The sequence below is a fragment of the Mastigoproctus giganteus genome, chromosome 11, assembly GCF_048544385.1.
Source record: "Mastigoproctus giganteus isolate SK-2022 chromosome 11, ASM4854438v1, whole genome shotgun sequence".
Classification (NCBI taxonomy): Eukaryota; Metazoa; Arthropoda; class Arachnida; order Uropygi; family Thelyphonidae; genus Mastigoproctus; species Mastigoproctus giganteus.
In genome coordinates, this window is record NC_143585.1 from 111,065,683 (window position 1) to 111,088,090 (window position 22,408).

At 36.7% G+C, this 22,408-nt stretch overlaps 1 long non-coding RNA gene across 1 annotated transcript in view; it reads left to right on the forward strand.

The window, feature by feature from the left end:
- Nucleotides 1-22,408, forward strand: part of LOC150078351 (uncharacterized) — a 75,442-nt gene that overhangs the window by 47,313 nt on the left and 5,721 nt on the right. The gene's annotated exons all lie outside the window — the stretch shown is intronic.

Below are 22,408 nucleotides of genomic sequence, written 5' to 3' on the forward strand. Positions count from 1 at the left end.
TTCAAAATAAAATAAGACATACGGCATGTCTTAAGACATGATATATCTGGGCTTCGTGTGGAGGATGTGCATTTTGCTGCCTTAATTGTGATAGCTTAATATTTATTTATTTATTTTCTTATTTTATGTTAAACTTTTAAGCCATTATTTAAAAAAAATTATATATATATATAACCATAAAAATAAATTAGAATAAGAATTAAAATAAAAATAAAATAATGCCAGCAGTATGGCAAGACAAGAGCGAAAAAAGTCGAAATTAAACCTAAATGAAATCAAACCAAGCAGGGAGGGAAGAGAGGGGTAACAAGAGTAAAAATATTGCAGCAGACACTCTCTAAAATAATTTAGAAAATCTAAATGTACAAATAATAATTCATTAAATTTTAAAAGCTAATTAAATAAAAATTTAACGGTGCCCCCTCTGACGGGCACCGGGTCCAAATTTATGTTAAATATCACCGACAGAGATGTAAACCACTACAATAAAACAAAACAAAAATAAATCAAAAATAGACTGACCATTACGCCCCCATCTCGACAGAGGACTACAAGGCCAATAATGGTCAGGGAATCGCTGCATTTCGAACGCTAGATAAATCGCCGCAAAGGAGAATCAATCGAAAGATCAGTCCTCCACCTGATCCCCAGATCGAACTGCCATTGCAGAGGAATTGAACAGCGGTGGTCCTCTTCAATTCATTGAATTTAAAATTCAATGAATTATTATTCGTACATTTAGATTTTCTAAATTATTTTAGAGAGTTTCTGCTGCAATATTTTTACCCTTGTTACCCCTCTCTTCCCTCCCTGCTTCGTTTGATTTAATTTAGTTTTAATTTCGACTTTTTTCGCTCTTGTCTTGCCATACTGCTGGCATTTATTTTATTTTTATTTTAATTCTTATTCTAATTTATTTGTATGGTTATATTTCAAGCATCATGTAGAGCAGGGGTGGGCAACAGCAGGCCCGCGGGCCACATCCGGCCCGCGACGATGTTGAATCCGGCCCCCTCGGTAAATGCATAAATATAGAAAATCCATACCTGACTACACTCGCCGTAAACGTTCGGCTTAATTCGGTTCAATCGGGAATCGCGGCCAGTACAACTGTAACCAAGTGATTCTACGCAGCGTCAAAGAGTTATTTCCTAATTATTATTGTAGCATCGATCGAACGAAGTTCCTTTGGGTTTGACTTCTTATTGAAAAAATTAATATTGGTGCGAGATATTTTATGTTTTATGCCTTTTCTGATTATTATAATTTTTAATTTAATATAATTTATAGCCCATAAAATGAGCCAATTAAAAAAAAAAAGAAAAATTGTTGCCGAATGCCGCATTTTCAATGATAATTGGACATGCAGATATTTTTTTTTAAAATACATTAATAATTTGGTAATTCAAGTAATATAACATTTTTTAGGTTTTGATTTTTTTTATTAAATCGTTCAATCTATTCCGGCCCGCATCATGATACGAAAATTTCATTCGGCCCGCTGACGAAAAAAGTTGCCCACCCCTGATGTAGAGGAATATGCTTTTTGCTGCCTCTGATGTATGCCGTACCCCTTTTTATTTTTATTATGAAATATTCCGTTTCCAGTTATTTTAAACGTTATTCAAATATATGTATAATTATATATATATATATATATATATATATATATATATATATTTATATAGAAAAACATTACATGACCAATTAATATTATTATTTTTTTGCCGAATAAGGACCACCGCTATGCAAATCTATTGCATCGACGATCTGATCTTAGTATCATTCCGTCATTGCATGGATTTGTTTAGTGTTCAAAATGCAGTGATTCCCTGACTATTATTGGCCTCGTTGTCCTCTGTCGAGATGGGGCATAATGGTCAGTCTATTTTGGTCATGTATCTCTGATAATTGTTTTTTAATTATGGATATATTGCAGTTATTTGTGTTTGGTGGGGATCTGTGAAGAGGTAAGGGTTTGTAATTATTTATTATATTTAATGCCATGGTGTTTATCCACATTCGTAAGGCTTCGATCGGTGTGTTGTATTTATAAGCAAGTATGAAGCAGTAGTTGAGGAGGTCATAATGTAACTGTTTTTTGAATGCGGTTAGGCTGGTTTTTTTAATCCTGAATTTGTATCCGTAAGAAAGAATTTTCCTCAGTTCCTGGTATGGTATAATCTCCAGATTACCGGTTATAATGAGCCCATGGTGGGGATTAACATGGCTGTAGTTCTTCCTTTTGGCAAATGCAGGTGTCCATGTCAAATGCCTCTACTAATGCTAAATGCTAAAAATGTCTAATTTTACTTTGTCCATGTTTGTGGCAAGGGATTTGTAATTGCATGCAAGAAGGCCGAAAGGTTTATCATAACTGTATCTGGCTTTTATGATGTTTTGGCAACTGGCTAGAAGTAGATCGGAGTGAGAGTTGATACATTGGTTTATGTTGATGCAATATATATATATATTTTTTTTTTTTTTTAACGAAAACCCTAAGCACATGATGTTATAGAACCTATTGTAGTTAGTACCGTGCATGGGTTAAGATGATGAAAGAAGATACTTGTTGGCATTAGGGTTGAATTTCTGTAGATGGTAATTTTCAGGAAATACGTATGAAGAGAAGTTGTTCCAGAAAACAGAAGTTAAGGAATAAACGAAGAAGGAAAAAAGTTGGTTCTTGTGAGTTTGCAGTTGGATAGTAAAAGGATGCTGACTGGCTGCGGCACGTGTTTGGCCTGGTTTGGAAGAGAGAATAGGAATTATAGAAGCCAGTTCAGAAGAATTAGTGCCCATGGAAAGTATCTGTAGAAAAGGCATGCAGCAGAAACAGAATGGCTGTGACAAAGTATCTCCACTCTTTGTTTCAGACATTCTGTTATTAATTAACGTAACTGCCTTCTTTTAAATGGAATCTAGCCCGAAACAGGTTTTCGGGACTCCCAGATGTGTGAACAATGGTAGGACAGATTTCTGAGCTGTATAGAGTGAACAGCTATTTGGAAAAAAAGTAATGCCAAGAGCAAAAGAGAAAATCCAATTTTTTGGATGCAGAGAAAGCAATATTTTTGATGTGCTTATGCCAAGAGTGATTAGAAGTCAGGGTTATCCCTAATTGACATATGTGATCTTGTGTAGAAATCTGAATGTCATCAAAGGTAAGCTTAAGAGCAGAAAAATCCTTTTTTGTGAGATATAAGACAGGACTGAGTTTTAGAAGTGAAATCAAGTAAGTTAGCTTTGCCCCACTGAAGAAATACCTGGAGATCACCATTTAAGGCTGATCTCTTGATCAGCCTTAGCATATTTGAGAAGTTGAAGCTGTTTGTGCAGGGCAAGGTTTCTCAAACTGGAACAGGAGTGCAAAGTACTGTCATCAACAAAAGTATGGATAGGGTTTCCACTCATTAATATAATATACAAGAGGAAAGGAGTGGGAGAAAACTTAACCTTTGGGAGCACCTGCATTAGTGGAAAGTTCAAAAACAAGCCATCTCCCATCACCCGCAAGGCCGACCGGGCTAGCCAGGTGGGTAAAGTGCCTGCCTGGCAACCCAAAGGTCACGGGTTCGAATCCCGCCTCTGGCTTGGATCAAAGTACTGCAAAAACCTTGGGAGGTGCATTATGGCCACAGAAACCGATGCGCCAACAAAAAAAAAAAAAAAAAAAAAATCACCCGCAGGTGCGGTCAGAGAGACAATTGGATACCAATTACAAAAAATAGTTGAGAAACTATTTTTCATAAGATGGAAGCTTACTCAGAAGACCTTTATGCCAAACATGATCAAAAGCCTTTGAAATGTTAGGAGCAATTGCTAGAGTTTCACCAAATTTTTCCATTGAATTTGTCCATAGATGGGTAACGTAAGCCAATATATCACCAGAGAAGTGACACTGGTGGAATTCATACTGGTGATCATAGATTAGATGGAAGGTTTCTAGATGTGGAGTTGACAGTTAATACATTTCTCCATACTTTAGAAAGAGTAGAATTAAGTGCAATGGGACAATAATTGGATGGGAGGGATTTTAGGACCTGGCAGGACATGAGCAAATTTCCGAGCAGAAGGGAAAACAGTTTTCCAATAAGAAAGTGAAAAAAAGACAACGCAGAACAGGAGTATGCTCTGGAGTGCTTGAAAGCAAGTGGAGAAATCCCATAAGAATCTGGAGCTATTCTTACCAACAAAGTTGATCAAAATATTTCTAACAGAAGACCACAGGAGGCATTAAATGGAGTGTACTGGGAAAGGTAGGAGGTAGTTTACCAAGATTATCAATACGCAAGTTGAAAGAAAAATAGGATGCCAGCAGATCAGCTTTATCTTTGACTGAAGTGGCCATAGAATCATCTGGTTTTGACAGAGGCGAGAATAGAGATGGGCAAAATTGTGCCCAATAACTTTGGTACGAGAGCAGAATGCTTGGCTACCATTTGCACTAGAAGAAAAGTGTCTACTCTTAACCTATTCGAAATATAGTTTGGACTGATTAATAACTGCTTTACAATTGTTGCTAGCTTTATAAGCAGAAAATGAACCTGAAGATTTGGATATGCACCATTCCTCTCTTGATCAGCCTTAGCACATTTATTGGAAAACCAAGGTTTAGATAAAGGACAAAATTTTAAGGTGGAGTGTGGAATAAAGGATTCCATTCCTACAAGAATAATTTCACTGACACGATCTGAGCAAATGCTGACATCAGAAGATTTGAAACAGTAATCCAACCAAGGAAAAGAAATCTCACAGATCATCCCATTTTGCATTCTTGTAATGTTAAACATGAGGTTGAGAACAGCGACAAGAGAAAGGCTCTATTGGATAAGAGACCATCACCAAGTGGTGATCTGAGGTGCCTAGTGGACCATCACCTTAACCATGTACTTAGAAGGGTTGTATGGGAGAAAAAGATCAAGCGTGTTGACTGTATGGTTAGCATTGTCTGATATTCTGGTAGGTAAATGAACGATTTGTGTGAGGTCATTAGTAATTGCAAAAGCCTCAGCATTTCGACCAGTTGGGTTCATGTGACTAGAAGACGGAAGCCAAGTGGAGTTGTAAACGCTAAAGTCACCAAGGAAAATTATCTTACTGTTAGAAAACTTTGACTGGAGAAAGTCAAGTTTCAAAGAGAGAAATTCAGAGAGTTCCTAGTGATTAGTGCAGTTGGGAGAGTGATAGAGATAACAGATGATTTTACAGACTGGCATAGAGAGATTTTAAGCCAGAGAAGATTGAAAAGATGAGATTCCAAATTAGTAAGTCTCTGACAGGGAATATCAGAACAGACATATACACAAGTACCACCTTTGAAGCGAAAGGAATCACACATCGAGTAATTTAGACAACTGAGGTGAGTAGTGGTTGAATCAACCAATAACTTTTTTTTTTTTTTTTTTTTAATGAAAACCCCAAACACGAGAGGTATTAGAACCTATAGTACTTAGTACCGTGCTTGGGTTGGAGGTTGAGAAGACAAAAGAAGATATTTGTTGATATTGGACTTGAACTTCTGTAGATTGTAATTTTCAGGAAATACGTATGAAGGAAGGTTGTTCCAGAAAACGGCAGTTGAATGAATAAATGAGGAAGATGAAAAGTTAGTTCTGTGGGTTTGAAGTTGGACAGTAAATGGATGTTGGCTGGTGGCGGCACGTGTTCGGACTATTTTGAAAGAGAGAGCGGGAATTATAGAAGCCAATACAGAAGAACAGTGCCCATGGAAGTATCTGTAGAAGAGGCATGCAGCAGAAACAGTGCGTCTATGAGAAAGCAAGTGGAGAGACTCTGTTAGAGATGAATCATTAATTAAACTAACTGCCCTCTTCTGAATGGAATCAAGAAGCCTGAGAGAGGTTTTGGGGGCACCACCCCAGATGTGGGAACAATAGTCCATGGCAGGGCGGATTTGCGATTTATACAGAGTGAGCAGCTGTTTGGAAGAAAAGTAACGCCGAGAGGGAAAGAGAAAACCAAGTTTTTTAGATGCAGAGGAGGCAATATTTGTAATGTGCTTCTGCCAAAAGAGATTAGAAGTCAGGGTAATCTCCAAAAGAGATATATCATTTTGCCTAGAAATCGGAGTGTCACTAAAGATAAGCATAGGAGCAGAAGAATCCTTTTTGCGAGATATAAGACAAGATTGAGTTTTAGAAGGGTTGAAATCAACTAAGTTGTCTTTGCCCCACTGGAGAATTACCTGAAGATCGGCATTTAAGGAATTGGCAGCAGATTTTCGAGAACTTGAAGCTGATTGAGCTGGACAAGGTAAATGGAAAGTTGAATGCAATGTTCTATCATCGGCAAAACTATGGATAGGATTTCCAGTCAATGGAAGAAGGTCATTGATATTCAAGAGGAAAAGAGTGGGGGAAAGAACTGAACCTTGGGGGACACCGGCATTAGTGGAGAAGTTAGAAGACAGAGAGCCATCTACCATCACCCTCAGTGAGCGATCAGAGAGAAAACTGGATAACCAATTACTAAAAACAGTTGGCAAACCATAAGATGGAAGCTTGTTTAGAAGACCTTTATGCCAAACACGATCAAAAGCCTTTGAGATGTCAAGAGCAACTACTTGTGTTTCACCGAACCTTTCCATTGAATTAGTCCATAAATGGGTAACATAAACCAGAATATCTCCAGTGGATCGACACTGACGGAATCCATACTGGTGATCGTTGATCAGACGGAAGGTTTCTAGGTAGTTTAAGAGTTGGCGGTTAATTGATTTCTCCATTACTTTAGAACGAGTAGAAGTAATTGCAATGGGACGATAATTGGATGGGAGGGATTTGTCACCCTTTTTAGGAACTGGCTGGATATGAGCAAATTTCCAAGCAGAAGGAAAAACACCTTTGGAATAAGAAAGTGAAAAAAGGCGGCAAAGAATAGGAGTAAGTTCAGGAGCACAGGATTTGAGAACAAGTGAAGAAATACCATCAGGACCTGGAGCTTTTTTAGCATCAAGATTCATCAAAATCCTTCTGATATCCTTTTGACGGAAGACCACAGGAGGCATTGAATGAAGCGTGTTAGGAATGGTGGGAGGTGTTTTACCAAGATCATTAATACATGAGCTTGAAGAAAAATGGGATGCTAGCAGGTCAGCTTTATCCTTGGCTGAATTGACAACAGAATAATGTGGTTTGGACAGAGGTGGGAGCTGAGATGGGCAAAAGTTGCGGCCAATAGCTTTGGCGAGAGACCAGAATGCTTGGCTACCATTAGGGCAAGAAGCAAGTTTTCTACTCTTAGCCTGTTCAAACTCTAGTTTGGACTGATTAATAACTGCTTTACAATTGTTGCGAGCTTTGGTGTAAGCAGAAAATGAAACTGAAGAATTAGAAACAAGCCAGTTACGATATGCAATATTCTTCTCTTGGACAGCCTTAGCACATTTATTGGAAAACCAAGGTTTAGATAAAGGACGAGATTTTAAAGTGGAGTGTGGGATAAAGGATTCCATTCCTGCAAGAATAATTTCACTGACACGATCTGAGCAAACATTGACATCAGAAGTTTTGAAACAGTAATCAGACCAAGGAAAAGAAGAAAAGAAGTCTCGTAGGTCATCCCATTTTGCATTCTTGTAATGCCAAACAATACGAGGTTGGGAATAGCCATGAGATAAAGGTTCCATTGGAGAAGAGACAATCACCAAGTTGTGATCTGAAGTGCCTAAAGGACCTCTCACTTCAACCTTGTACTTAGAAGGGTTGTTTGTGAGAAAAAGATCAAGCATATTGGCTGTATGATTAGGATTGTCCGGTATTCTTGTAGGTAAATGAACGATCTGTGCTAGGTCATTAGTAATTGCAAAAGCCTCAGCATCTCGACCTGCTGGGTCGGTGTGACTAGAAAACGGAAGCCAGCTGGAGTTGTGAACATTAAAATCACCAAGGAAAATTACCTCACTGTTAGGAAAGCTGGACTGGAGAAAGTCAAGTTGCAAAGAGAGGAAGTCAAAGAGCTCCAAGTGATTAGTGGAGTTGGGAGAACGGTAGAGACAACAGATGAATTTTACACAACGAGGTAGAGAGATTTTAAGCCAGAGAAGATCAAAGAGAAGAGATTCCAAATTGCCAAGTCTCTGACAGGGAATATCAGAACGGACATATGCACAAGTACCACCTTTGAGGCGAAAGGAATCATACAGCAAATAATTTGGACATCTGAGATGAGCAGTAGTTGAATCAACTGATAACTGAGATTCAGTCAGAAAAAGTACATGGGGTTTGGAAGACTGCAAGTGGAAATGGACATCGTTGAGATTGGAATTGAGACCACGTATATTTGTGAAATGAATAGGAAGTCCTTGGGAAGTTTAGATCTTTTCGCAGATAAGCTTGCTCTATTATTTTGACTATTCGTGGTGTATTCAATAGTAAGAAAAAGTGGGTGGGACATGCTGTATGAAGTAATGAAATTTTTGGATATGGCGTACATGTGGTAAGAATATACCCAGATCCTTGACATAACGTGGCCTCGACAATGCTCCCCGCATACACACTACTCGGACTCCCTCCAGTCACTATCTGGCAGAGTAGAGGTAGCAAGATTATACACTAGCTGATCCTGAAGCCTCCTAGAGAGTTACCAATAGGTTTGGTCCGGTGTACTATCTAGCGGCCGGCCTGCGAACACCGTTTTAGAGCTGTACCTTCGAAATGTAAGGAATATTGGATCTCGCCACGACATTCATCATAACCTCAAAAATCATCAATCATACTGCATGATGGAAGAGATAGGGAAGGGTTGGCCGGAACTTAGCTCTAGAGACTAAACATGGGTTCCTCCACTTCAATCCTCCAATAAGCAAAGTGGTGGTATTTTACCGGTTGATGAGAGTCATCTACCACCTAGTACTGCCTAGTAACATAAAGGGTCGGCGTTCCTCCATGTGGTGTGGGCGCCACACTTCGATCCCTGCTTACGTTGGTTAACACTTGGGTGGTCACCCACCATGTACTTGTGCATGAAGGTTATACCCAGGATTACTAACAGTCCCACCATCGTGAAGGTGCAAGCAGAGGATTTGGCTGTCATAAACCGTCTGGACTTCGCCGAAATTGGGTCCACTTGACTTGAGTGTCACCCGAATATCAGTTCCATCAGCGTTTTAGACTCCCAGGTAGCAAGAACAGCTTGTCTGGCATATCTGAGAGAATGTCTGTGACGACCTCAAGGACCTGGTATTATGTCCGAAAAGTTCATATGGTGTGACACACTGTAAGCAGAAATGGACATCATTGAGTTTAGAACTGAGACCACATATATTTGTTACATGAACGAGGAAGTGTTTGGGAGGTTTAGATATTTTCGCAGAGAAGTTTGTTCTATTAGTTTGACAGTTCGTGGAATATTCGCGGTGGTGAACAGTCTGGGGGGAATTTTTGCTCATGCAAACGGATAAGTATTTTTGATATTTTTACCATATTCTTGGTTAATTAACATATTAAATTTTGCTTTACAAAGATAGTAAATAGGCTCAGTAGCATTCGTTATCTTATTTTTAAATTTAACTAGTAATTTTTGTAAGTTATGAGTTGCTGATCAGCTATTGTATTGGTACCTTTAGCATGAATATCGTTGAACATAACTAGTAGTGCAGAGGAACAGTAAGGTTTTAATCATGATAGATAAGTAGTTTTGGAGGTTTTAATCACTTGTTGGGCATATCTTTTGTATTTTATTAAGGATATAACTAATTTATCATTGTGATCATTATGGTGTAGTGTAACCTGATACCATTTATCTTGAACTTCATAGCGTAAGGTATAACGTAAGAATTAGATAGAATAATATGATTACTGCATTAGCTTAGCATAGCATAGTACAGGTGACCTAAGGTAACATATGTATTTGTGAGTTGCGATCGGTAACATAGGATATTTCCTAATCATTAATAAACGGTAGTGAAAAGATGCACAAATGTTGGTCAAAATATTTAATATTCAAATATTTATACATATAAAATATTCTGCATTACATACGTATATAATTATGTGGTAACTACTTACGTATCAAAATTAAACTTAAAATTCCCATTAAAATCATGCATTTAATTGATCTAAATTGATTTTAATTGATTTAATTTAATTGATGAATTTAATCGTGAAATATGTGTCGATTTTGGCTTGTGCTTTGGCCCTCTTCCTGATAAACTAAAAAGGGTTTTAATTTTAAATCCCCCACAGCGTTACCACCCAAAAATAAAGTCAACTGATCCTTTGCTGCTTTGATACCTGGCATGTTTTTTTCTTCTTTCAAAACAAAACTGCTTTTAGGCATTCGTTTCCAAAAAAGTCCTGCTTCATCGATGTTAAAAACTTGTTGAGAAGTATAACATATAATACCCCTCTTCAATAATTTTAACAAGTTCTTTTTTTGAAAGTATCGGCTCCTTGATCTGCACTTGCGGCTTCTCCCTGAATTTTAAATCTATTCAACCAGCTCTTACTAGTTTTAAATAGTTCCACATTTTTTTTTTTTGGTGAGTTTTCTTCAGCTCATCATGTAGGCCAGGGGTGGCCAACTTAATTTGTGATGCGATCTACATTTTTTTACTTCAAAATGTGCCGCAATCTACCATCTCAAGAATTTCATTGCCCGTGGTTAAAAAAGTTAATCAACACATTGAAAAATGTTTATAAATTTTAAAATTAAATACAGTTCAGAATTCTTATTTTAAATTCATACGTATGTGAAGTTTGTGTCTTGTCATCTGCTAAGCTTTCAAAATCGGGGATATACTATGATAAGGCTAACCATAAAGAATCTTCTGTAAGCAAGTCCGTAAGAGTAGAGCGATTCTTCATCTTTAAAATTAATTTTCTGTTTATACTCCGGCACGACAACCAAGTCAGTAGAGTTTACAATAAATTGTCAATATAAATATTTATTGTATTTAGTAGTCACGGGCCTGAACCCCGGGCCCACTCAAGGAACGTGTGCTATGCACTTTTGCTCTGACCACTCGGCTACGTCAGGCCTTTATTTGTTTCAAACACAAAAAGGCCTTTTCACATAGATATGTGGAACAAAACAGCAATTTAAAAGTTCACTGCATTTTTTACATTTGGGTACTTTTCTCAGCTAACATATTTCCAAAAGTCTTTTTCTGATGATCTGGCTTATAGCAAGATATTGTTTCACAATTAATAATTTCATTTTGAAGTAATATTTTCTGCATGTGAAAAATTTCAACGATTTCCCCTCCCACCTCTGATTGTTTCGTATCTAAGTCGACATTAAATGGATAAGAAATATATTGAACATTGTCTTCAATTGTTTTAAAATCACTGAATCTGGTTTCAAAATCATCCAAAACTTTCTCAATTTCAGAAATATATTTCTGTCTATTAAATTTAAAAACAGGATATTTTTGCAAAATGATCGAATTTTTTTTTTTCCTTTGAGATCCTTAGCCATTTCCAAAAATTGATATTTATATGCAGAAATACTACTAATCATGTCACCCACATTTTTATTTTTTCCTTGTAATTCCAAATTCAGATCACTTAATTTACTGATAAAATCTGCCAAAAAAGCCAGATCACACCACCTCATATCTTGTAGCTGCTGATAATCATTTCTCCTTTGATCAACAAATTTTTGTTAATTTCATTCAGCAAATTTCGAAATCTCTGTAGAAACTTACTCTGACTCAGCCACCTCACATCTGTATGTAATATCAGATCTGGTTAATTTTCATCGAGTTGCATTTTGAAAAGTCTCCTTTGAAGAGATTGTCCTCTGATGGAATTCACGATTTTGAAAGCTGCGTCCATAACACTTTTAGTATTTAATCTTTTGCTGGCTAACACTTATTTGTGGATGATACAGTGGGAATTCATAATCCTTTTGGCACAATGCGATGAATCTGTTAAGATGCCCTGTCATTGCTTTAGTTCCATCTGTTGTTATTGATACGAGCTTAAATAGTAGTAATTTATTTTTTTTCAAAAAAATTTTTGAATGCGTTAAGTACAGTAATACCCCGAAGTTACGCGAGTCCGACGAAAATCGCGTAAGTCGAATTCGCGTAAGTCGGGGTACAACTTTGCATATAAATACATATAAATTTTGCTTAATTGGGACCAAGGACTAACAAAAACTCTAGTTTAGAAGAAAAATATTAATAAAATTGCAGTTCTTTATACATATTAATACAAAATATGTATTAAAAAACAAATGACTTACGTTAAAAAGTTATTTCGATGTCGATGGCTTCATAAAATCTAACAAATTCGTCTGACGACACAGCGCGTTCTTTTTTTCACGCAGAATTTCTTCGTAGCAAGCTAATAATTTTTTTATTCCTTGCTTTGTAGCTATAACGCGTTCTTCGTTGGAGTCTATGTTTTCTAAAATTTTTAAGCCCTTTACAATTGAGCCCTTTTCAATTTTCAACCTGTCAAGTTTGCAATTGTCATGTGCTTTTGGCCGTTGCTTCGTTTAGGCCTGTAGCACGTGCAATATCACATGGTCTTTCATTTCGCTCAAAGCGTTTCACAATTTTATATTTTTTCTCTATCGACAGAGGCGGACTGGCCATAAGCCTTACCGGGGAAACCCCGGTGGGCCAGTGTGATTTTGGCCATAAACCATAGTATGAGGCCACTATAAATTTTCCCGGGTAAGAATTTTTGATCCAGTCCGCCTCTGTTTATCGATAATTGCTTTTCTTTTTCTCTCTGAATCTGCAGTGTCTTTGCCAGGACGCTTCCTTTTCACACCTTTTAATTAAGTATTTTACTCATTTTTAGGGAATAAAGCACAATTACAAAACGAGGAGGCACGCTTGATACGCATAAACAAAGCTGCGCGCATGTAGCAACTGAATAAACAACACCATAAAGGCAGAGATACACTATTAACACCTCACATTTCTAGGGGTTACTACCATAAAACAATAAAAATCCAGTTGCGTTTCTGCTAGTGAAATCTGTTATAAACTGGTAGTAAACTCGATCTAATTGCATTTGCGATTATACCGATAGCTGGAATTGTGTTGGTTTTTACGTTATTATGGTGAAATGTGTTTCCCCTTCACTGATATAAAAAACATAAAAGCAGCAAAGTTGAATTTTGTTCATCTTTCGCTCTCATTCTCCGCCGTCGCACCGTATATCGATAACATATGAAAAACGACCTTGAAGATAGTGGGCAGCAGCGTTGCCAAACGAAAAAATCAAGAACCGCGTAACTCCGAGTTCGCGTAAGTCGGGGTAGCGTAAGTCGGGGTATTACTGTATATCAAGGCCGGTCTCTGTAGTTCTTTCTTTTAAGGAAACCATACCCAGCAGTTCTTCTCTAGTGGTAGAATCGTCGAAAACCATATGAATAGAAAGAAGCAATTGAGTAGTATCACTGACGTCTGTAGATTCATCCAGTTGTAAAGAAAAAGACACACAATTAACAATATGAGCACGCAGTTGTTATCTCACATTTTTACTAATTTTTTCGATGCGTTGCATCACAGTATTTCGAGATAATTGCAGATCTTGAAGAGCACTTCTAATTTCATTTTTGTTCTTAAAATTTTCAAAAAGAGAATCTTATTTCTAAAAATGTGTCTTTGATGAATTGCCATCAGAAAATTGTTTGCATTTTTTGCAAGAAGATGATTCACTTTAAGTGATGCTACAGTTACTGCTTTAGATTGTAAATTTAGATTGTCATGAACAAATTTTGTTGTGCAAATAATCTTGATTTAAGTTCTTTTAATTTATTTTTTCTAAGGTCACTATTAGGCAGAAAATCTGATTGGTATTTACCATGGAGTGCCGAAGTGCCTTTCTAAATTTCTTTTTTTGGGTATAGCTACAGAAGCATTGCAAATCAAAAAACAACATTTTTCTTTTATCATCACAAAAAAGTATTCTCGTTCCCACTCTTGATGAAAATGATACTTTTTACTCTTTTTCGTAGTATTCATTTTAAATCAAAGGGTATTAAATTAATGTATAAGTACTTCCAGTTATTTATATTAAGTAAGCTAAATAAGAATTCGACACATACACTATGCTCTCCACAAGCGTAACTGCGTGAATTTTCACTAATCAAGCCCTAGCAGTTGCGCGGCGACAAGAATAGTCGCGTGGTTCAAAGGATAAAGGAAATATTTAAAATTCGTCATGATCGACCAAAATTAAAGCCGCAATCGACTTGTTGGCCACCGCTGATATAGACTAATATCTCTCTCTCTCTCTCTCTCTCTCTCTCTCTCTCATTTTTTTATTTTTTTTATAATATTTAACTTAACTGAATTCTCTATTGGATATTATCTTCAATAAAATTAGTTAGTCTATCCATTTCAATCCTAATAGCTGGCCTAGCCCTAGTTCCTTGCAGTGGAACAGCTGTCTTTCCCGCTGCTAAAATTAATTCTTTATTTTTTATAATTGTTCTTACAGTTAAACTTGCCAGTTATGGCACACATCCGCTTGTCGTTGACCAGAATTGATTTGCTTCAAAACGTTTAATTTAATTTTCAAATTCATTCTTTTTCTTTACATTTATAGTCTTCATACTGTGTCCAGATGTTGTTGCCTTTTCATTCTTATCCGCCATTATTAACTCTTCAAAAATGTAACTGCGTTGGTTGCATTAATTATGATATAATGTTTGAGTAAACTGTCCGTTACGCACGATATCTAATACTGTACTGAGTGATGAGTAGACTTTGGATAAATGCATGTAACACAAATATTACAAGCAAATATACTTGATCAGTTTTTAAAAAGTTGATCTCGGAACTACATAACAAGTCACTGTACTGCAATTAAATTAGCATGCGAGAAAATTTCACTGAGCATGGGAAAATTTCTCAAGTCTGCATGGGAAATGTTTTAATGCTGTTTTGCTATTCTTTTCAAGCTATCGACTCCATCAAATGAAATGATTTCATTAAATATGCCAAAAATGTAAAAGAGCGTTATAGAGCTTGTGACAGCGTTAAAGTCAGTTACGGGTTATAATATAAGAGCAGCATTATAGCGAACTGCATTATAACGAGGGCCTGCTGTATTGTCAATTAAATTTATTAACCTTTTTAATTTTCATTGTTAATTAATTATATACTATTTAAACAGAAATCATACAACAGACTAGAGCAGCAAAGCAACAAGCACAAAGTAGCAGAAGAGATGTGGCTTGGGGAAGAATCAAACTGGTCGATTCTCCAATGCATCACAGCAGACCTTTGGACTTTGTGGACCTTTCTAGAACAGCACATGATCTAGCCGAGGAGGATGTCTTTGTGGGTGTGCCAGGTGCAGAGAGTGTCAAAAAATTTAACACCAACTCGGCATTCTGATGGGCATCTATGAGAATTTGAAGAGTAGGGTAAATGCCCTGGAAGGAATTACGATGGATCTCCCATCAAGCTCTCAGCTGCCCAATTCAATGCCAGAGCTCACTCTTGTGCATCAGGCAACACAGCAAAAACCTGTAGGGCAGAATGCACTGGTCCCACAAGAGCTAGTTATTGTTGGTGATTCTGTTGTCAGGGAGATGGGAAATATATTGTGCAAAAAAGGATAGGTGGAATAGGACCAGAGTATGTCTGCCAAGCAGAAGTTGATAATGTTGTAGACCAGATATTATCTTTTAAGGATGCAAGGGTGATATTTGTTGTATATGTTGGCACTAATGACATTAAGAGTAGGAGATCTGCGGAATTACTTGACATATGATAAATTAGGATTAAATTTGAAAGTTTCTGCAACTCTGCCCAGACACGATTGGAGGTAATATATGATGAGAGCCTTGTCAGTCATTTTGGCCCTGGAGAGATTGAGCATGGCTAATGGGTAAAATTTTCACATCATCGTCTGTGCTTGTTAACAGGAGAGACTGCTTCTACAGGGCCAGGATACACTTGAATAGAAAGGGTGCAAGAATATTTTCTGATGCTGTCGAGGCAGTGTTAGGTGGGTCAGAAAACTATTAGCTTTCGGGGGGATTCAAGACTAATAGATTAACAGTAGCCGCAGGCAGAGTTAAAAGTGATTCTTGTACTGCTTCTATTAGAATGAGTAGCAGCCTGGAAAGCAAGGTGCTGGGGATTTCCAGGACTGCTGGGAGTCATCACAGAACAAGTAAATACATTGGGAGTGTTAGCATAACTAAGAGTAAGAACAGGTGTATGAATACTTGCATGTACATTAATGCTAGGAGTTTAATAAAGAAATTTGAGGTGCTGGTCAAGACATGAAAGGCAGATTTAGTTGGAATATCAGAGATATGGTGTCACACAGATATAAGGAATGCAGAATTGAAATTTGGGAAAATGTGTACAGATAGGATAGGAAGGGAGGAGGGGTTATGCTGTTAGTTAAGAAATGCACACAAAATCTAAGGAAGTGTATCCAGTTTACATTGGTGGAGAGTGCAATGTTGAGTCAGTTTGGTGTGACCTAAGAACTGGAAAATAAAAATTGAGGAGTGTGTATTATAAACTTAATGACTCTGATGTGTCATTAAGTTTATAATGTTAAGTTATAACATTAATGTTAACTTAATAACATTAAGTTAATTGTGTACAATGAACAACTGTACACAGAAATACAGTTGAACAATAAATTAGATTTTCTTATAATGGGAAATTTTAAGTTCCCAGTTATTGACTGGAAGTTTTGGGTTGGTCACTCTCACACTAGCAATTCTTTTGTGGATTTATTGGATAACTGTTTTCTACAGCAGCATGTTCAAGGGAGGCAACTAGTTCGAGACAGGAGTACAAGTGTATTTTAATGCTTGTGCTGCTATTAATTGTTTTAATTGAAAATCATTGTTTTAATTGAAAACCAATAAGAATTTGGACATTATAATCAGGTATTTTCCTAGATTTAGATGGATTAATTTCATTAGGCTTAGCAACTAAGAGACTGCATCGTTATAACATTGTCTGTATGCCATTAACGATCGCTTTGATTAAGCTTTTTGTCCAGCTTTATTCAACTACTGGTTTGTTCACTTGAAATGAAAACAGCTTTTTCAGCCGCATTCAAAATCGGAATTAAGCAATTGGTGATTGCTGAAAACAAAAGTGAATATATAAAAGCTTGAAAGAGCTAAAATCCTCGTTACCTTAAAGTAAACACTATATTATAAAGTGACACCGTGCCAAGCATGTCACAAAAAGGTAAAAAACAAGCTGCAATGCATATGGTGCCATGCTGCCTTTTGCCTAAAATGCACTGCATTTCCATAGAAGTAATTTAAGAAAATGCTGCAAAATAAAAAAAAAAAAAAAAAAATGGGAATGCACTGACTATTCAACAACTGACAGCAACATCATTTCCAGGCCCTTGCGCGAGTAACCTACAAACAAACAATGGCAGTACACAACTGCAAACAAATTCAGGGTTGAGCATGCTGAATTCTGATGGGATTCTTCCACTTGTTCGGATTACAAACCTAAGCGGGCATAAATTCAAATTGAGGAAAGACAGATGTAGAATAGATGTGTGGAAATTTGCCTTTAGCGCGGGTTGTTAATTGCTGGAACAAACTTCCATCTGTCGTTGTGGAAGTTGATAGGTTAAATAAATTTAAGGAGGAACTGGACAAACATTGAGAGGGAATTGTTTTGTAAAATTTTTTTTTTTTTTTTTTTGCTGATGCTGCCTAAGCTCATACACTTGCTTTCTTGCATCACATGCCACTACTACTACTTCCCAATAATGATGTTATAAATCCGTGCACGGCCCACAGATGCGGAAAGGTCAGGGAATGACCGCCACATATCCCGGAGCAATATAGCCTTAGTTGCTAATGCTCCTAAAAAAAAAAAAAAAAAACAATAAAAATAACAGCACGGCCCACCTGCAAGTGATAATAATGATAAGATCTTATTGATGCTCTATGCTATTCATGAAGATCGCAAACTTCTCAGTAATATATTCCGACAAAATATTGCTGACTCACAAAACCACATAAAACACATATTGGGTATTGTTGACTTAGCTCTCACCAATCAAGAAATGCTAAAGGATGAGATAATCCAGATGACGAAAGTGCAGAATGAACTGTAGATGTTAGCAGGAAAAATGCACAGACAAAATGAATGCTTCAGAAATAGTTCACAGCTCGAAGAAACCCTGTCGAAAACAGACGGTGACACCAGCCATGTTAAGGCAGGCATGATAGGCCATGCATTTTTCTTTTCTGTCACGAGCCTCATTAATTCATCTGATATCCATTTAGGCCTGAACCTCGAACAGTATTTCTTAGTTGGTATGAAAAGCCTAGTAGCCTCCAAGATTAAGTCCCTGATGGCTTCCCATTAAATGATTGATTTTGATTTGGTAGTTGTTGGCGCATCGGCTTCTGTGGCCATATTGCACCTCCCAAGGTTTTTGCAGTACTTTGATCCAAGCCCGAGGCGGGAATCGAACCCGCGACCTTTGGGTTGCCGGGCAGGCACTTTACCCACTCGGCTAGCCCGGTCGGCGCTTCCCATTAAAATTCACCATTGGTAACACAGTTGATCCCACTGCGTAGAATTTAAAAACTGTCTGAGACCACTGTAGTCACCTTTACGAAAACAAAAACCCTTCTCTCCTCCCTTGATGGTAGTTACATCTTTATGTAAATACCACATCAGTACACTGTGATCACTGTCATCTAGTGGTTCCTTTACCTGCAAATTCTTAATGCATTAATAATCACTCCTGATAATCAGATCAAGGGAATTACTCACTCTGGTTGCCCTTCAAACATGTTACTGTTGAAAACAATCCTCTAATAAATCCACAAAAGTGATGCTTGTGTGTGAGTGACCAATCCACAAGTTCCAGTCAATATCTGGAAAGTTAAAATCCCCCATTACAAGACATTCTGATTTACTGGCCCATTCTGTTTCTCTGCACAACTGTTTATTTTACTCATCAGAGTCATTAGGCCTATAACATACTTCTACTCTCATTTTCTTTTTCGCAGTGTTTATTTCACACCGAACAGACTCAACATTGCACTGTCCACCCGTGTCAACTGGATGAACTTCCTTAGATTTTGTTTCTTAACTGACAGCATAACCCCTCCTCCTTTCCACCCTGTCTGTCCTTTTTGTGCATATTGTACTCCCCAAATTCCAATTCTGCACTGCTTATATCTGTGTGACACCACATCCCTGAGGCACCTCCATAGCCAGTTGGGAAGGAGCAGCAGTGCGTAGCACACGCTTCTTGATTAGATCGGGGTTTGGGCCCATCACCACCAAATACGGAGGATGCGGAAAGGTCAGGGAATGACTACCTCATATCGTGGAGCAATATGGCCTTAGTTGCTAATGCTCCTAAAAATAACAACAACCAACCACGTCCCTGATATCACAACAATATCTGCGTTTTGATGCCTTGATTAGCACTTCAAATTCATCAATTTTATTTACTATACTTCTAACCTTATTGTATGTGCAAATATACATGCACTTGTTCTTTCTCTTAGTTACCCTAACACAGCCCATGTATTTACTTGTTCCATGATGACTCCCAGCAGCTCTTGAAGTCCCCAGCCTCTGCCTCTGCCTGCCACTACCATTAATCTGTGAATCCCCCCCCCCCAATCTAGCAGTTTACCGACCCACCTAACACTGCCTCGATAGCATCAGTAAATATTCTTGCACCCTTTCTGTTTAGTATAGAAGCAGTCTCTTCTGCTTTTGCAGCATCTGGAAACTTGAGTACCTTAGAGGAGGTATGATTGAGATGTTTAAGACTGAATGGTTTGTGCAAAGTGCACTAAATATTGATGCCATCCTTATTTCTGAGACAATACACATAATGTTGGCATTAATTTAAATTATGGATAGATGTATGGGAATTTTCTTTCAGCCAGTGGGTCGCTAATGTGTTAAAGAAGTTGTAAATTTGAATATATTTAAAAAAGAAGAACTAGACAAGTTATTTGAGGTGTTTAGAACAGGTAATTTGGAGGTTTTTTTTTTTTTTATGGTACTGTGTAAACTTGCCTTCTTGATTCATTTGCTACTGTTGTTACATCACTCCAACCAGAGGTGTATTGCTGAAAAAAATAGTCTTCGGGAGAATGCTCGCTCTCCAGAAGACTATATGATCATGCCACATCGACTGTACAGTAACTGAATCAGACTTCAGACTCATGGTTCATAGAACAACCAGTTCTAGCATTCAGCTCATGGTGAATCAAAATGCAGTATTCACATGCATCACAGTATACCTCATTCGTTGGATCTCTTTATCTAAAGCATTGTACTTTAGTAAGAAATGTTCAAGTTTCATTGCAAAATTTATATATTTTTTTTAAAATAAATTTTTAAAGAAATCTATTAAAATTAAAGATTACTATTAATATATATTTTTAGTATCAATGGGTAAAATAGATATTTCTCCCTCTCCTTTGATTATGCCATTGTTTCATAATATGAGGTGTATAAATTTAATGATTTTCTATTATGACATTTAGAAAAAAGTACCGGTGTATCCGGCACGTTTCGGCCCGAATACACCACTGCTGCCAACCCTTACAAATCTCAGTTTTTTTATTCATCTTTTTTTTTTTTTTTCACCGAAAAAAAAAAACAAAAAAAACCAATAATAAAACTGTTAAAATTGGAATTTTTTGATATTATTTTTTTTATTTTATTTTGCAAATTTCTCCATATTTATTAATGAGTAGGCTGTCAGGCATCCTGGGTAGTCTGTGTTTCAAAATGAAAACACAAGAAAACAATCATTTCATATGTGTAGTTCACTGTGTGGTTCAAAGCAAATTTAACAATACTATCAGTATGATGCCAAAGAAAGAGGACATAATTTCAGAAGACATATGCAAGATTTTCCATTTATTGTAAAATACGAAAAAAAATTTTTAAATACCCTTTTTTTTTTTTTTTTTCAATACCTTTAATGTTGAAAAATGAATAATAAAATATTCAATAATGAAATATGGTTTTTTTTTTTTTTTTTTTAAATACATGGAAATTTTTTTATGGCATGGTTTTACAGCCTGAAAGCAAGTGAAATTTCCTCAAAAAAAAAAAAACTGGCTAGAATGTAGTGTTAATAAGCCACCAATTATGATAGGTATCAAAACTAGAGTTCAAGGGTATTAAGAGAGGATAGATTGAGCATTTGGGGGTAATAGGCTGATCTTACCATTTTATTAATTTGTGTGCTGAAAGGGAGGCTGCTTGCCTTCTCAAGAAAGCAGAAGAATACATAGCACACATTTACTACTATCTAGAAAGAAGTACTAAAAGGAAAGATAGATTTAAGCAATTTCAACTTAGAAATGCCACTGGTATCAAAACACTTGTGAAGTATGTGTGTATGTACAGATTGGCCATCTTTGGTTAAATGCAACTAGACTGGTAGAAGGTGACAACCTTTGACAAGTATATTTAAAGAAGATGTTAGAAGTGAGGAAAGCAATATGAACACTTTTCATAGTTACCAAATTGAAAAGTATAAGCAGCCACTAGTGAGTGGAACCGACTCATGTTCAAATCCACTTCATTATTGAAAAGTTTTGAAAGATAAATTGATGAATTCAAGGAGAAAAAGTTCAGAATTGTAAACTTCTGTTGAAAGCAATCCTTAACAGATCAAGCAAACTAATAATTCTAGGCATGTTATTCTCACTCATGCAAAGATTCTTCTCATGTTTTTGTCTTCTGTCTTAAATTTGATGTTTTCTTTCGAATGTTATGGCAATGTTTGAGAATCTGAATGTAGCTCTTCAATCTAATGTTCCTTTGATCCATATCTTGAGGGCCCTATCATTATACTCCTACAGATGTTGAAGTCTGTTGTATTACAGTTTTCAAATATCCTCCCATTTTGGAATTGATTACCATAGCAGACTAAACCAGAAGGTTGATTCTAACTTAGTCTTTCACTGCCAAGATTGCAGAAATTCTAAAACAAGAAGAGAAGATTCTATTCTTTTGCTCAGTGTGGAACTGCTGAGCAAAAGAATAGAATCTTTTCTTTTCAAAAGAATAGAATCTTATGTCTGCATGTGACTGTGTGGTGTACAAGTTCCCATGGTAGAATAGTGTACTTGTGTTGAAGTAGCACAAATTTCATTAATTGGCAGTGGTCTTATTTTTAAATTTGAAATGTTTTGTGGAAAAGTTTCCAGTATTGCTTGATGTTATTAATTGTAAAGAAATAGAAAGACAAAGGATCTATTGCATCATCCGTTTTGTCAGTTTTACTGTAAGAACCTACCTAGATGCTGTTATGAAAGAAGAAAGAATTAATGTACAGTGGTTCTTAGTTGGGAAACTTTTAAATGCAGAAGGAAGCTTGAAATCTAACAGATTATTCTGGGTCATGTTTTGGCATTTTAACAATTTCTCGTAGCAATGGTGAATGCGATAAAATATTCAACCTGGTTATAAAAA